This window comes from Lissotriton vulgaris, chromosome 7 (assembly GCF_964263255.1).
Source record: "Lissotriton vulgaris chromosome 7, aLisVul1.2, whole genome shotgun sequence".
Classification (NCBI taxonomy): Eukaryota; Metazoa; Chordata; class Amphibia; order Caudata; family Salamandridae; genus Lissotriton; species Lissotriton vulgaris.
Window position 1 is genome coordinate 1,279,369,036 of NC_141695.1, and position 16,148 is coordinate 1,279,385,183.

A 16,148-nucleotide genomic window follows, 5' to 3' on the forward strand; every position below is an offset into this window, starting at 1 on the left:
AAAAAAATTAAATAAACATTATAAACAAGTAGCCACTTCTAATTTTGGGTAATGCGCGCTTGTTTTTGGAGCGCGAAATGTTTAGTCATGGCGCAGGCTTCAGCCCCCGGGCAAACGATTGATGGAGAAAAAGGCCAGCCCGGGCCAGCCTGTGAATACTCTGTGGAACAGTCCCTTCATTGGTTATTGAGGACTTGAAGCTGAAATAAAGTGGGGCTGCTTGCGTCACACTTCTATACAAAACTTTCAGATAGGATATGTGGATCCACTGTCTTAAACTGTAGAAGCACTTTGGGGATGGGTCTGCTTTTAACTGTCCTTTCTAGGCTGTTTTCCAGACACAGCCTTAGTGGTGAGTAATAACTCTTATGGCAGGTTTGTCTCCATCCTTGAATATTCACAACAGAGGCACAGAAAGTTGTGAGGTTTCTACACATGGATGTCGTCAGCCCAACTGGAGGAGTAACAGGAACAGACAAATAGTGAGGTCTCATCTAAAGTTTTCCTCACCTTTTACACTCGAGTCTGCAGTCCTACCCCTCACCATCTCTTAACAGGCAGTATGCAAGAAGACGAACCAGCAGCTCCTTGCTAACCTAAAGACATCATAGAATATCTAAAATAGCCTTGACTTCTATTTGCTCCCCTCTAGGACTCCTTCTCAGCTCCAGGAATGTAAGCAATACACTTCCTCTGTCCAAGAGTACAGATCTCACCGTCTAATTTGTGCAATAGCAAGGGCATCCAAAATGGATCCCGCGGGCCTCCATGACTCTGGCTCTTCACACATACCATGCTTGCGTTCTACTGAGCACACTCAGCACGCTTAACAAGCACACTGGATGTTAGCGCAAAGGATTGAGCAAGCACCAAGAAGCAAAACTTTGCACAAGTGGGCTGCTATGCCTCCATTCTAGTGACCAAGATAAAAAGGTCTGGTCACACTACTGATCCATATAATATGGTATGCTGCCAGTAGCGGCCCGTGGTGGGAGTGCTGCCGGGTGCTGACGTGGGGCGGGGGAGGGGCAGGGTGGGGGGTATTAAATTCTGGAATACGGCCACACAGAGGTAAATACACAAGCAAATAAATAAAACGAACCTCGTTGCGGGCGTTGCATCGCATTTGGCGATGCAGCGTGCGCAACTAAATTCGTTTTATTTCTTGGTTTGTGTACTTACCTATGTGCGGCCATATTCTGGAGTTTACTACCCCCACCCCACATCAGCGCCCAGCAGCACTCACACCACGGGCCGCTACTGTATGCTGCCACCACAGCTCTATGTACTAAACCCACATCAGAGATAGCGTTTTTTTCTTTCACAAATGGGGGCACACATGGTGTCCCCCAAAATGTCAAGTCAAGGGACTTTTATAGTCAGTAAGAGGCAGGCTTAGATATGTATGATGCCAGTTCCAAAAATATAAAGTCAGGTTCATAGTTAGAGGCAGTTAGGTATTAACGTTGTTGAACACACCCTTTTACCAGGCAGAGGACATTCCTGTCCCAACAGTGTACAAGGGCAATGTGCATCCCCATGGACATTTTGCCTCTACTGTACCGTGCAGCTCCCCCATGCACCCTGCATTCTGCTTGTACCATGTGCCTCTCCTTCAACACTGCTCCTCATTTCATCAAGTACTGTCTCCTTCACCTCACACTCAACTCTTGCACCCTAAACTCCCCCTTTCATCATGCATTATGACTTGTAACTCTGCTCTTCTCCCTTACACCCTGCACACCCCGTGCACCATACACACACTTGTTTCTGCATTCCCTCCTTGCTAAATGCACTTTCTCAACTGCTTGCACACTCTTATCTCCCCCCCTGCACCCAGCCTGGTTGATACTGCAAGTTGATGTTGGTTGTGTATGCTCAGGGCTAGCAAGGACAGCAAGAGTGCAAGACAGTCTGTTTGTGGAAATAAGCAGCTGGGCCTGCTACCAATGTCATGTTCTATCTATTCTGGGTAACACTCAAGCTTGTGCACATCTTTATCTGCACAAAAGTTACAATATGCAGGAGCCAAAATGATTTGCATTGCTAAGCTTGGTTCCTATTTGTACTCAGACAGTATTAGTTTTCCTAAATATCAACTTTTCTACAGTTAAAATATAGTAATGTAGGGATTAATATTACAGAAATGCAATCATTGATTGTGTAATCTTAACTCAGGCCATCACAATGGACTGCAAAGTATAGTGTTTGGTTGTGACACGTGGATTGCACTTTGGTGACTCTACAGTATGCTGTGTCTGGGCCCTTCCCTGCTGCCTGCAGCCTCAGCCCGAAGCAGTCTGTACATCCTCTGGTTATCAGCAGGGCCTCCCTTGACACTGGGTTACTCTTGGGAGACGGGTGGTACCCAGCCGAGGAGATAAGGGGGTCATTGACCGGGAGTTTGCGGTTTGCTGCACAGCAGACAAGACAGGGGTAACTATAGGTCTCGAGCCACAGAACCATTCTCTGCTAGTAAGCGTGGCCGACTCTCAGAAATTCAAGAGTGAGACACATCCTAGTAGGGCGTAAGACAAGCCAATATAGAGAAAAACTTTAGAGAAGCAAACCTATAGGGATTTCATTGAGCTACAACAGCACGCTAGAGCATGGATACTCGCATACATTTGCCCAGGTGCCACAGAACATGGTCTGTGGTGTGACCGAGGGCCACACTGATGCCAGCATGGTCTGGGTGGGTCATGGATTGTGTAAGGAGGTCTAAAAAAATGTTAAATAAACCAGCACGCATTTATTTGCTGGTTAATACATGCTTGCCTGTTTATTTAAAAAACAACTTGGAATATTAGTGTTCAGCAACTAAACTGCAGCTAGTGCTGCTGTTCACGGGGTGGGGGATGGGGGGGGCGTTCGGGGGCACATGTAAAGGTCGGGAGGGCCACAAACGGCCCCGGTCCGTACTTTAAGTATTACTGCTCTGGAGGGTATACAACGTTTAGCACGCATTTTTTACCACGCACTACCCTTACAACGCAGGCATTACCACGCATACCATTACAACGCATTGCGCTGGGGGGCCCTCTAGGATAGGGAATAAGTTTAATTTTATATCCAACACCTTCCCTAGTGTCCACGGGGACTAGAGTTGGAATATAAAATTATACTTACCACTATCCAGCACCTCAAAGCGCTATGCGTTGTAACGGTATGCGTTGTAAATACCGCGTTGTAATGGTATGCGTGGTAAAAGTATGCATTGTAACGTCATACATCCCTCTGGAGAGTAACAAAGAGAGGAGATAGAGGTCATTGATATTAAACTGTACTGAGAGATAGAGGGGACAGACAGGGATACCTGATTTAAGATTCTTCTCCCAGATATGCCGGAATCACAAAGAGGTCACTGATCCATGGTTGTCCTTTCAGACTTAGACAGGACACAGAGAGCTGCCTGCCTGTCCAAAATCAGAGTCACTGGCAGCCCAAAGTCAGGATCAGAGAGAGAGCTGATGGAGGGCAGTAATGATCCTGTTTGTCACAAACACCCAGACAGCATTTATTTTTCTGTTTCATCTTACAGCATAACGACGTAAGAAGCTGAACAAACACATCAGAAGGCTGAAATAATAAGGAATAAACAAATTTAGTTTTTGAAGGAAACAGTCATTACTATGTGTTGCGGAAATGGATCACTGACAGAAAATCGGAACCAAAAATATTGTGTGAACAGACTATCTTGTCGAAAAAATCAAGGGCCAAAATATCGTGAAAGTTAGTGCACATAGGCAAGTATAGATTTAATATTCTTAACTCCACATCTACCTACCTTGTTAAAAAAAAAAAATATATATATATATATATACGTATATATATATATTGCAACACCAAATTTCTTTTTACAAAGACACCGCACTCTTCTTGAAGTTGTAATTTCAATTTATTTGACCTGTTTCCTTCTTCCACCTGATAGAGCGCGCAGTTCTCCCGGGTCACCTGGGTTACCAATTCTTTACACGCACTGGGCCCTGGCGTGAATACCTCACTAATAATTTGGGTGAACCAGGAGAGGACTATTTGATTTCTCCTCCTGCACGCTACTATGAGCAATTAAGGTTTGGTTTCACCTCTGCATACCATGTACCTGACTTACCACAGGCACAATTTTTCTGACGGATCTGGAGCTATAAGGGAAAAATAGCAGACAGGCCTAAGATCAAATACTTTTTATGAACAGTAAAATACTTTTCCACAATTTTCTGTAAAATGACCACAGACACCTGAGGATGTTTAAAACTTTATATAAGTTCAGAGAGAATATGACAAAGCAATAAGTGATAGGCAGAATAATGCGTCTAACATCAAAATCAACACCATAAAATAGCTATAGATTAATGCTAAGACCATTTGAGTATATGGGAAGACTAAAAGGTAAAATGTTTAGAACAAAACTAGTCACTGCAACTTTATACTAGAACATAGGATGTGGATGGGACCTAGAACTTGTACTTAACCTAAGTGTTTAACTATTCTTACTAAGTTCACCGCAATTAGGCTAAAGGTAAGGGAAAAATTGGAACATACTAATACAATGTAACAGTTGGTAATTTTCTAAGGGAGGGGAGAGAAGTGGAACAATTCTAAAACAATTGCATATAACTCGTTCTCAAGGTGATAGAGCAATATCACGGCAAGAGTGCTTTATTAAGAAAGTAGAGAGAGAAGACGAGAGAGAGAGAGAGAGAGAGAGACGCAAACCCACAGGTTAATATTTACCTAGGTCTGAGAGAAGACTAACCCTGGCCACGGGTCAGTTGGAAGGACGGGGACAAGGACCCTCAGGAAGGAATGCCAGAATGCGAGCAGGTACAGCTCACGGACAGTAAGGACAGGATACCCCTCAGGATTTGGGATCAGGACTGGGCTCACCAAGGTACGACCAACACCCACAGCTTCAGAAGCAACGCCAGCGTTACCCCTTTCTGCAAGTAATCCGCCAGTAACCCCGATTGGGTTTTCGAATTCCCCAGCAAAGTGCTTCGCCAGCACTTAGGATTATTTCCACCCCTTAGGAGTTTGTGGAAAGTATGGACAGAGTGCTCCGCAGCACTTCAGATTGAGCACCTATAGAGTTCGTAGGGTCAGTGACAGGTCTGCTACTCGGACAAGTCGGACAATTTTCCTAAGCTAAACTAGGGCAATTATACTGTTTTGGGGGCTCTTAGACCACCCACTAATGTTGCAAGTGACAGTTTCCCACATTATGATTGGTCAGGAGAGGTGGTGCGGTCATTACCACCTCCTAGAGTTCAGCTTTCTCATCATTAATATTCAATTTTGCACACCCGCCCCTCGGGTTCACGTTCCCAGGCATAGGAATACAGAATACAATACAAGAGCACAGCATATAGCAACAGTGTATGACAGTTCAAGGTGCGATCTTGCATCTTCGGGATGGGTTCCCAGGCGCATCGGGCTTCAGGAGCCAGCTGGCTAGTTTTAGCTTCTGCGCAGTTAGGACTTTCCCCGGTCACCTGACAGGGTTCAGAGGAGCCTCAGCATGGCGTCGCTCATGTATGCCCCAGCCCACAAAGACGCGGTACATGAAAAGTAAGCGAGAACGAATTAAAATCACATACAAAATGATTACACTGTATACCATGATAAAATACTAACCAACCCTTATTTTATAATGACTATAGCATTATTGTTTAATGCGGAAAGACAGATAGGCAAAAGCAGCGGTAGCAAGCGGAGAGCATGGTGAGAGACAAGCGGCCATGTTTGCAACAGTGCGCATGAGCACAACTTCCCTCCAGAATGCGAGTGCGTCACATCACATGGGTATGACCGACGCATGAGCAGACTGAATTTCAGCGAAGCAGCCGATTTTAGTGCAAGCTTCGTTAGTATGAGAAAAGACACGCAAGCAAGCATCCTGGGGACACCCGCGTGTTTAGAAAAACACTCAATAAATGACGAACAATAGTGTTAATACGATTATACGATTTAGGCAAGGGTTTTGTATGAGAGCAGGGCGCTTGCACGCGAATCCCAGCTCCATCAATCCCCTCTTTGATGATATTTACTATCATCACCACATAGAAGGACACAGATGCCAACTTTTCTCATTCATCCATATCTCTCATCTGGATTTCAACAAATTTATCGTTGAGTTTTCTTGCAGCTTCTCTATGAGAGTGGTGATTTTTCACCTTTTTGTAAATTTCACTCTTTAACTCCTCTAATTCTAAATCATCGATATTTCTTTTTACCCCCCTCTTATTTACAGTATATTTCTTTTTACACTTCTGGCATTTGCAGCAGATAAAAATGATCAATACAACTACACCTATTATAACTATTGGCATCAGTATTTTCCACAAAAGACTTCTACCTAGGTTAGTAAACCAACTACCTATAGAGGAGAGACCTCCAGTCAGTCTCGTCCAGGCACTGTCAACCTCCAATGGTTTAAGTTCTTTTTCCAAATTAGTTATGTTTTTCACATATTGTTTTAGTTCGATACTTTTGTCAGGAATGTAGGTGCAACAATGTTGCGCTTTCAGCATTCTACAGACTCCGCCCTCTTTTGCTAATAGGGTGTCAAGGGCAAGACGGTTTTGCAAAACCATTGATCTGATCGCAACCATTTCAGTATTGACCATCAGGAATCCAGCAGCAGTGTCCGTTGATAACCGGTCCACTACTGTAGACAATTTGCAGATTCTATGGGTGTTCAGAACTACCCCCATTCCAGGTATCAGTGCACTAAAAATATCACCTATAATTTCACCTACACTTTCACGTTTACTACGCACTAAGCCATTAGTCTCTTCATCGCTTCCAGCTGCATTATTCACATGGTATATTTTCGGGAAAACAATGCCAAAGTAGCAGCTTCCATACCAGTGATCCGGCAATTTGAAATAAGCCTTGTTCCCACATATATAATATATTCCGGGGAACACAGGTTCTGACCCATTTTTGAAACCCCAACCTCCAATTACCTTGTAATTATGTTCACACTCGCTGGAACCGATGAATACATTGTTATAGTACTCTGTCTTTTCCCTATGGATACAAAGTTTCCCCTTTCGTTCAAAATCCAGCAACAAGGCAGGACTAGCTTCGCCTTGCGAGGTGTTATCCAAGTGCTCAGCCCACCTAGGGACTCTATCCTTTTCGTCATTTGCCTTCTTCTGAAACTTTTCTCTTCTTCTGTCTGCCATCTTTATGAACATCTTTTCCTGCTCTTGTAGAGAACAGGTCAGATTAGCTTGTCTTGCTCCATCTAAATCTATGTTACCTATAGTCAGAAAGTATTCTCCCATATAACGGGTCACGTCACTTTTAATATGTACACGGTTCAGGTGTCCTCTAATAGGAAGCTCAGAAAATACTACGTCGGCATTTGAATAATAGTACTGTAAAGTGCTCCTATAAAACAAGCTAGCTAATATACTACAGGAAATTCCATAGGTTAAAGGTAGATGGTGATATGTCACACCTTCAGCCACTGAAGTTGGTAGCTTCATGCAGACATAACAGTCCTCTATTTCCATAGCTTCTACATAATGCACTAACAAGTTGGCAAAAACATTTAGATGCGTCTTGTTTCTCATTCTGTGAAAGTGTAGTCCATCCTCATCTGATGCTTCTAAATTAGGTCGGGTGTGTGTCAGTCCTACTCGTTTGTCGCGTCTTTCTAGGCTTCGTGGTGTTTCTACAGTCTGTACAACCCCTATGTCTACTGCTTCGGGTTCAGTAGGGGACAAGTTGGGATTTTTGCTTATCATAAAAGGTAGAAAAACTGTTAGTCCTATCCACATTACTATTAACATTGCTACACTACACACGCATATTTTACAACAGGTTTTAAGACACCCACACCGGGATCTCCCAGAGACATTCGGATCAGACATATTTAGCTTACAGGTGGCTTTTGCTACCCCTCTTTGTTTCTTTGCACAAAAGGCTCACTCTGAGGCTCTCTCAAGGAGGGTCTTCGTCAGAACTCCGATCAGCGATGGACTCTTCGTCACTGTTGCCACTGTGGTGTGGTTCGTCTATTTCCTCCAACACAAAGTAAGTCCACTCAGGGCTCCGATACAGTCGGTTCTGTTTCTTTAGTCTGTCGCTCTTTCTTAGCGATTTGCCTTGGGCTGCCTTTCTTTCACTTTCAGCCCTTTTTCTGTCTTTCAGTTTTTCTTCGACTGTCTTTAATCTGAGCCTCAGTCTTTTGACGTATCGGGGTGCACTTCTGCCTCCGTGCCTCCCAGTTGTTGAGGAAACTTGGCCTTCTTCGTGCACTCTTTTTACTTTTTGATGTGGCACCTCTGTTTTCCTGCCTGTCTGACTTGTTCCAGGTCTTTCGTCTATTTCTTCTGCCTGGTCCCTAGTCTGTTCCTGCTCAGATTCAAATCGTACTCGCTTTTTATTTCTTGTTATTGTTGTTTCCGTTGTCTGAGCACTTTGATCTAGTTCTATCTGTTCCTGTTCATGCCCTTCGATCTCTTCGTTTTCTTCTGCATGAACGTCAGCTCTAATTTCTAACTGTCCCTTTCCAACTTCTGGAGTTTCAGGAGAAGTTTCGATGTCTTGATCTGACCCTACTTGGCCTACTTCCTGATCAGGTGTGTTGTGATTTTCGTTGACCTGACCTTCCTCCTCTATTTCTAACTCACCTGGACTATCCCACTCACTGTCTAAGTAGGAATATTTCCGGGTTCGTATTGGGTCATGAACCTGGTCGTCGGCGGGGTACCATTCAACGTCTCGACTTGTGCTCGGCAGTTCAATGTCAGCTAGCTCCGGACTCTCCTCCTCGGAAGCTTCTTCAGCTGTGCTACCTTCAGCTCCAGTCGCGTTTTCTCCAGATACCCGCTTTGTGTGGCTGGCGTGGATCCACTTCGGTACACCAGCGCACTTTACAGCAGTTGTAGTGACGAGGATCACTTGTCGTGGCTTTCCCCACCTTGGTTTCAGGCAACTGCTCCGGGTGTGTTTCTTTAACGCCACCCAATCTCCTGGTTGCAGTTTATGTGCCGGAGTCTTTGGCCACTCGTCTTCAGTCTCTCCGATCTGCTGAGAGAGAGAACGCACTTGGTCACCCAGCTGCTTGCAGTATTCTAATACCATATCATCAGAAATGCTTAGCAGTTTGTGTCCGGGCACCCAAGCCTGTCGCATCACTCTTCCCATCAACACTTCATGGGGACTTAGGCCAGTTTTTCTGTTCGGGATACTTCTCAGACTCATCAGCACAAGGGGTAAAGCCTCTATCCAGTTCATCTTTGTGGAATCACACATTTTGGCCAGTCTGGATTTCAGGGTGCCATTTATTTGCTCTACTACTCCAGAAGCCTCTGGACGGTAGGCACAGTGCAGTCTTTGCTTCATTTTGAAGGCTTTACAGAGTTCTTTTAGGACATCGTTGGCAAAATGCCCACCTTGGTCCGTTTCGATTGTCTCTGGGATTCCATACCTAGGTATCAACTCCCTGAGCAATAACTTGGCTGTGGTGAGAGCATCATTTTTCTTCGCTGGATATGCTTCCACCCATCTGGAGAATAGGCAAACCATGACTAGAATATATCTATACCCTTTACATTTAGGCATTGTTATGAAGTCTGCCTGCATTCTGACAAAGGGACCTATTGCCTTTCCTACATTACTCTGTTCTACCACAGTCTTCTTTCCTGCATTGAACTGTTGACACACTAGACACCTCTGGCAAAGCTTTTCCGCCTGGTTCCTGAACTTTGAATTACAGAACACCTTGTCAAACACCCGACACATTGCGTCCCTTCCCATATGTGTCGGTTCATGTATCATTCTGATCATGGGGTCAATCAAACTATCAGGCAGTACAGGCACCCCAGTCGAGTTTACCACCACACCATCATCTCTCAATTTGCATCCCTCTGCTGCCCACCTTCCTTTCTCTTGTCTGTCTGTTGCCTTTTGCAAATCCTTTAATTCCTCCCACGTTGACACATTCTCAAACAACATAAGTTGGCAGCTGGTTCCATCCCACAGCGCAATTTGGAGTGACATATGGTGTCGGGCACAAAACTGTGCAATTTGGTCAGCGTACCTATTACCGGCAGTCACATCATCATTTCCAGATTTGTGAGCCGCACACTTGACCACAGCCAATTCTTTGGGTAATTGGATAGCTTCCAGTAAGTTATGCACCACCTTTCCGTTTCTGATAGGTGTGCCTGAGGAAGTCATGAATTCTCTTTGCAGCCACAACTGGCCGAAGTCATGAACGACCCCAAAACAATACTGGCTGTCTGTGTAAACAGTTATTCTCTTGTTCTTACCCCTCTTACATGCTCTGGTTAACGCGATGAGCTCTGCCACTTGTGCAGATTTCACCCCGCTCATGTAAGATGCTTCTATGGTTTCTGTCAATGTAACCACAGCATAGGCAGCACTCAGACTCCCACTCTCATGTCTCAAACACGAGCCATCCACGAACATTGTCTTATCCTCATCAAGTAGTGCTATTTCACGGATGTCTGGACGGGGCTTTGTGCTAAATTCAGTTAGATCGATGCAATTATGTTCCCCTTCCTCTTCAGCCTCTACATCCAGAGGGATAGGTAACAGTGTCGCAGGGTTTAGGACATTGCACCGGGAAATAGTTACATTTTCAGCACCAATCAAAATTCTCTCATACTTAGTCAGCCGACTAGGTGTGAGGTACTGGGTCTTAGTTCTAGTCAGTAGGATGACAACAGAATGAGGAACATATACAGTGACGTGATGTCCCATGACAATGTTCTCACTCTGTTCCAGACTGACGCAAGTAGCAGCAACTGCTTTCAAGCATCCAGGTAATCCAGCAGCCACCGGATCTAGGGTGGCCGAAAAATAGGCTACTGGTCTTCTAACTAATCCGTGCTCCTGGGTCAGGACTGAAAGAGCACAATTCTCTCTCGTGTCACAGAATAGCTCAAAGGGCTTAGTGTAATCAGGCATACCCAATGCAGGAGCGGTACATAGACAGTTTCTCAAAGTTACCCAAGCATTCATGCTTTCACTGTCCCATTGGACGGGGTCTTCTACTCCTTTCTTTGTCATTTTTATCAGGGGTCTGGCTAGAGCCGCAAATCCTACAATCCATTGTCTGCAGTAACCCACAACTCCCAAGAACATTCTCACCTCTTTCTGAGTTCTGGGCAGTTCCATTGCTTTAATTATTTTGATTCTTTCGGTAGTAACCTTCCTGATTCCTTTTTCTATCTGGTGCCCCAGATACTTCACTGAGTTTTTACAAAATTGTAACTTGTCAGGTGACACTTTATGTCCTCCCTTTCCTAGATGATTCAACAAGGCAATGGTGTCAGTGACGCAGTCATTTTGGGTTTTAGATGCCACTAACAGGTCATCTATGTACTGTACCAGAACAGACTCTCTTGGCAGCACTAGGGATTCAAGGCATTTTTTCAATATCTGGTTGAAAATCGATGGACTTTCGGTGTACCCCTGGGGGACACGATTCCAGACATAGATATGGCTGTCAAATTCAAAACTGAAAAGGAACTTGCTTTCTGGATGCAGTGGGATGGAGAAGAATGCATGGCACAGGTCGATGACAGTGAACCATTCTGCATTCCAGGGAATCTGATATAGTATCACGGCAGGGTTGGGTACAATAGGGCAGCAAGGCACAACAATTTGGTTTACCTTGCGCAAATCTTGCACCACCCGGTACTTTCCACTAGGCTTTTTGATCCCAATGATCGGTGAATTACAGGGACTGCTCATCACTTCCTCTATTATTTCTGCTTCGAGCAGCCGGGTAATTTCAGTCGCTACTCCAGCTTTTACTTCTGCACTCATTTTGTACTGTCTGGTTTTGGGGTATACAGCATTTGTTTTTATTGCTACTTTAACTGGGTCCACATTTGCCATTAAGCCTACATCCTTCCCTGTGAAATCCCACACTTCTGGAACTACTCTTATCTGGAGCTCTTCAGGTAAATCCTCAACTGTTAAAGGTTTGATATCCGAATCTTGTCTGACTAACATCAGCTTGTACAAACCATCTTCATCAGGCGTCTGAAGTTCGACGCCCTTCGGTGTGCAATAGATGGTACAATTCATCTTGCACAACAAATCACGTCCTAGCAGGTTCACAGGACTGGAATCACAGACTACAAATCTGTGCATTTCTTTGAAATTTCCTATAGAAACTTCCATTGGTTCAGTTACTGGAGTACTTATTATTTGATTTGAGACGCCCACTACTTGGATCGCTTCTCCCGAGAGGGGTAGGTTAGGAACATCCACTGTTCTTACAGTAGATCTGGTAGCACCAGTGTCCAACAGAAAGGTGACGTCTTTTCCCTCAACCTTTCCTTCAATGTATGGTCCAGTCTGGTCTACCGGTAAGGAGGCGCCAAGCACGCACTCCTCATCCTCCCCTCTCAGGCCCCGTCAATCTTGATCTTCACAGAGGAAGGTATCATTTAGCAAGTACTGTGGAATGATTGCGTTTCTTTCACTCTCAACTTCCCATACTTCCGCCCTCTCATTCTGCTGACCCTGACCCTTAAAATTCTGTCTAGGAGCGCGAGGTACGGGAGGTAATTTTACCTGTTGCTGGTTCTTTCTTGTCCCCTCTTTCGGCACCTGTGGATTTAAACCATTTACAGGGGCATTACCAGCCTGCAGGTGTGGACACTCGTCTCGCCAATGCCCTATCTGGCCACACCCATGGCACGGAAACTTTTTCATGGCTTCTTCCCGACTCATTTTAGCTCGGGGCTTTCCTCCTCCCCCAGCAGCGGCATTCTGAGCATTATTACTAGAAGTCAATTTATTTAACTGTTTTTCTTGCTGTTCAGCTAATTTCACCTGTGCCCACATTACTTTTTCCTTGAGGGCTTTCTTTTTATTTTCGATTTCATCTTCGCAGTATTTTGCATATTTCAGGACATCATCTATGGGCTTTCCCTGCCAACTGATTTTATTATCTCGAATCCATTGGGATATTTCAGGTCTTAATCCTAGCACAAATCTATAACTGAAATGGGTCATGTCTTTCATGTCTACCTTATCGATACCACTGTAAGTTTTGAATACCTGCAGTAACCTTTCATAAAATGAGTGCACAGTTTCATCACGTTCTTGGGTGGTTCTATCTATTCGGGTCCAATCTGTCTCCTTTGCGGGCACCTTTTTCTTGAGGTATTGTATGACTTGCTCATATTTCCTCATTACTTCAGGTGCAGGAGCTCCTGTTTTCTCATCTCTGGGGAATTCCTCACTGGGCCAATCAATTTCAATTTTACAGTCGGTCCACAAATCTACAGGGACCACAATGTCGAAAAACCCATCCAGGTCTTTCAGGAGGCATTTCTGAACTTTTATGAAGCGTTCTACCTGCCTGTACCAATCAACAGGCTTCTCCCGTAATTTCGGGAAGTCATTTGTAAATGACACTATATCCTGTCTGGACCAAGGGACATGGACATATTTTCCTCCCGGGACCTCTCTCATGGGGCACAATTTTTCTGTTGGAGTTACTTCTTTTAACACAAATTCTGAAGCCTGAGACTTAGCCCTGCTGTCTTCCTTTTTCTTTGCCCACCGGGTTCTCCATTTCCCCACTTCGCCCCATTTCTGCAAGAGCTTCAACAATTCCTTTATCTGGATCTGTTTTCCCATTACATTCAGGCTTTCTAAATCCTTATCTGAAAAATCTACTCTGTAGGGTTTCTGAAGAATTTTGGAGCGACTAACATCAATTCCCATTTCTGTGGCTGTATCCATTATCCTTTCATGGAGCAACCTAGCACTCCGGGTAAGGTTTTTGCTGATAAACAGTAACTCTTCTTCACTGTACGAGCTTAGGCGCTCTACTCCTATATTCCCTGCCATCATTTCTTCTATTTCTATCCTTAATTTATATATTTCTAATGCTTTAGGTTGGGGAGTGGTCTCCTTTTCTAGCTCCTTTGTCCATCTGTCCAATTCCTCTGGGGAAACTACGGTGGCACTCCTAACCCCAGATGCACCTTCAATCAACACTTCCTTTGGTCTTGTCTGGCTTCTTGCCCCCGATGTACTAGTTCTAGGCTCTCTTATGGGCAAATCCATCAGAACCACAGATTCACACTCACTTTCCTGATCCTCATCTATGAAGACTTCTTTCCTCGGGGACGGGACGCTAGGAGTAGGCAGTATTGGGGTGATAACAGGAGGATGGGGACTAACCAGGTCGTTTCTATACAGTGGAATAGCTGGACCAATAGTTACTGGAATAGTCAGAGAATCAGGATGGGGATGTATCTGGGCAATGGTTCGAACTAAATCCTCTCGCTGTCTAGCCAGGGCTTCTTTCTCTTTCTCCCGCAACACCTTTTCTGCAAAATTGTCATGCAATACCTGAGGTACCAAGGGAGGATAAATACTCGGGGCAGTTGGAGTGACCAATCGGGGTGGACCCTCTCCATACGACTGATAATTTGGAACCGTGGATCTAGGTCTGCAAAACCCATCCCCCTCACTGGCTTTACTGTCGGTACCTGTTCCATCTGTCTCACTATCCCTCCCACATCGGGGATATTTTGCAAAGGGATTTGGAGAATGCACAGGCTCTGATTCTGCAACATAGGGAGGTGGATTTTTCATTAACAAATCTTCCAGGTGCTCATCTTCTGAGTCCCCTACGGGCATTAAGTGATGGGTCTTTTCTTTACATTTTCCTTTTCTCTCTTCTACTACCCCCATCATAGGAAATAATCCTTCAGTCAACATAGATTGCCTCCACTGTTTCATTTTCTGCTCTTTGGTCTGCGCTTGAACCCTCGGATACCATTTGCTCACTCCCTTATCCATCCGGGGTTTATCTCGCTCTGCAGCCTCAATTTCCCATTCCTCCAGGGCTTCGTACTGTGTCAACCTAGGTCTAGGGTGTAATTCATTCATGCGGGTCCTTAGGTTAAACAGAATCCGACCATTAAATGTGCCTTCAACAGGAAATGCTAGGACTCCGTCATCTGCAGTATACTTTGCCCAATTTTCTAACCAAACACAAGTGTGATACCCTTTGTCAAACAACATGAACGAAGCAGGGGTATTTGGCGGTGAAGGACTGGGTTCTTTAAGACCCAGCGGTGCCAGGGCACAACACCTGAAACCTTCGTGGGTAACCTGCTCCGGCGTACGAATCACAGAGACACGGGACACTTCCTTCGGCGTCAAAGATTCAAGGTTTATTTGCTGCAGGGAACACAGATATCACAGGAAGTACATCGAGTGTAGTTCGGGGAGACTGCTTCAAATTGGTTCTGTGGATCGCTCCTTTTATACAGTTTTTACCCATAGGACAACATGGCACACAAAAGTTTACAACCCGGTTCCCACCATTATCCCCCAGAGGGGTCGCTTTGGTCACTTTGAAACACATCAGGTCCGGAACATAAGTGCGGAAGCATTTGGCGGTTCCCAACTGTAAAAACCCATCTTCCCAACATTAGCGAATTCCAATCAGCAGTAAAACAGATCGAAATAGGAACAAAGACAGGTGCAGAGGAAGACGGAGACAGTGGGGAGATTGGAAAGGGTGTAAAAGGGGAGGTATCGGGAAACACGAGATACAGGCATCAAAGGGACGCGCCTAATGAGATGCACGGCTGAGACAATAAGTCCGTGCGGCAAGATGAGCCTTGAGCGGCACCATCTGCCTTACAGTAGCATCCCCCTCGTCATAAAGACACTTACAAAGAACATGTGTCTTCCGCAAATATCAAAAGAGTCCCAGGGTCGCGAAGCGGACATCGTCCGTTCGCTGACTACTTGAGGGCAAGAGACAAAATGGATGCCGTATCTAAAATGGAACCCGTGGGTACAGATGAAAAACCCATATAACAAACGAACGGTTTAGGTTAGCACAGCGAAACTGCGCACACTTACTAAACTCGTCATTTGCGGTTCATAGATACCAGACTCGACCATATTCATATGAGTCGAGAAATTCCACTTACAATTGTCACGGAACCTCAGACGCTCCTTTTGCCCTCATGTAGGCAAGCACTAGTCGGAATCATATTCGATATTCATCAGACCATCGAGATGTTGCTGTAGCATAGCTCTGTCCAACCGAGTCCCCTTGGTAACAGGTGGTTGTCTCATACACGTTGTAGCACAGAGGCCACATAAGGCAGGAC